The sequence below is a fragment of the Blennius ocellaris genome (assembly GCF_963422515.1).
Source record: "Blennius ocellaris genome assembly, contig: SCAFFOLD_188, whole genome shotgun sequence".
NCBI lineage: Eukaryota > Metazoa > Chordata > Actinopteri > Blenniiformes > Blenniidae > Blennius > Blennius ocellaris.
The window spans coordinates 22501-24720 of NW_027662197.1; positions in this window are offsets into that span (position 1 = coordinate 22501).

Consider the following 2220-nt stretch of genomic DNA (forward strand, 5'->3'; position numbering starts at 1 on the left):
CTTTGTTTCTTTCTTTCTTTCTTTCTTTCTTTCATCTGTCTTTGGTTTCTTTGTTTCTTTCTTTGTTTTTTTTGTTTCTTTGTTTCTTTGTTTCTTTCTTCTTTCTTTCATCTGTCTTTGTTTCTTGTTTCTTTCTTTCTTTGTTTCTTTCTTTGTTTCTTTCATCTGTCTTTGTTTCTTTGTTTTTTTGTTTCTTTCATCTTTCTTTCTTTCTAGCGTCACTGTACTTGACTGATTGCTCCATTATGTAATTCTACACTAACTATTTCTTTAATGAGCTCATTTCCTCTCATCCTCTCACATGAAAACTTTGTTTTTTTGGCAACAAATCAGAGTAAAAACAAAAACATGATTTCAAAAGTTTGAGGTGTCTGAAGGAGAATTAAAAGCTTGTTTTTAAGACGTTTCCTCTGAGCGCCACCTGCTTCTGCTCCCAGCAGGGGGCGCCTCTCAGGGCAGAGCAGGGAAGTAGAACCACCGAAGAAGAAGTCGGGGGCGGAGTCGACAACTTTTACAATTTTGTGGGGAAAAAATGGAATTCTTATGAATAATTGTTCCATTTCTTGAGGAAAAAGTTGAACGACAGATTAAAAGTCAGATCTGATGTGAAAATTGTGGAAAAAGTGACATCTAGTGGAAAAACTTTGGATTTTGTAAAAAGGATTTTGAAAAAGTGAATAAAAGTAGAAATATTAAACTAGAGAAAGTAGAAATATTAACCGAGAGAACGTAGAAATATTAAACTAGAGAAAGTAGAAATATTAAACCAGAAAAAGTAAAAATACTATAACAGAAAAAGTAGAAATATTAAACTAGAGAAAATAGAAATATTAACCTAGATAAAGTAGAAATATTAACCTAGAGAAAGTAGAAATATTAACCTAGAGAAAATAGAAATATTAACCTAGAGAAAGTAGAAATATTAACCTAGAGAAAGTAGAAATTATTAAACTAGAGAAAATAGAAATATTAACCTAGAGAAAGTAGAAATATTAACCTAGAGAAAGTAGAAATATTAACCTAGAGAAAGTAGAAATATTAACCTAGAGAAAGTAGAAATATTAACCTAGAGAAAGTAGAAATATATACCTAGAGAAAGTAGAAATATGAACCTAGAGAAAGTAGAAATATTAACCTAGAGAAAGTAGAAATATGAACCTAGAGAAAGTAGAAATATGAACCTAGAGAAAGTAGAAATATTAACCTAGAGAAAGTAGAAATATTAACCTAGAGAAAGTAGAAATATTAACCTAGAGAAAGTAGAAATATTAACCTAGAGAAAATAGAAATATTAACCTAGAGAAAGTAGAAATATTAACCTAGAGAAAATAGAAATATTAACCTAGAGAAAATAGAAATATTAACCTAGAGAAAGTAGAAATATTAACCTAGAGAAAGTAGAAATATTAACCTAGAGAAGTAGAAATATAACCTAGAGAAAGTAGAAATATTAACCTAGAGAAAATAGAAATATGAACCTAGAGAAAGTAGAAATATTAACCTAGAGAAAGTAGAAATATTAACCTAGAGAAAGTAGAAATATTAACCTAGAGAAAGTAGAAATATTAACCTAGAGAAAATAGAAATATTAACCTAGAGAAAGTAGAAATATTAACCTAGAGAAAATAGAAATATTAACCTAGAGAAAATAGAAATATTAACCTAGAGAAAGTAGAAATATTAACCTAGAGAAAGTAGAAATATGAACCTAGAGAGATCCGTTCTCACTTTGTTCTTCACAAGTTGGAGGTCTGACAGTCGCTTTGCAGCCTCCGTCACAATCTGCTGCAGAAGTGGAGCAGTGTGTGTGTGTGTGTGTGTGTGTCCGTGTGTGTGTGTGTGTTGTGTGTGTGTGTGTGTGTGTGTGTGTGTGTGTGTGTGGTGTGTGTGTGTGTGTGCACGTGTGACGAAGCTATAACAGGCGATGAGCTCGTCTGACCTCCTTTGGTGCTAAATTAAAATGAACCTGAATATTGATGTCTAATGAAGGAAGGTGTGTGTGTGTGTGTGTGTGTGTTGTGTGTGTGTGTGTGTGTGTGTGTGTGTGTGTGTGTGAGAGCCATGACGAAGCATAGAGCCACTCTGGCAGATCGCCTCCATCACGGCCACGTTTCACACTCGTTTCAATAAACTTGTTCAAACTGCAGAATTTGATGTTAAAGTTGTTGAACTGGAAGCCAAATTTCTCTCTGATGGGATGAAAGCATCAGCACTAATCCC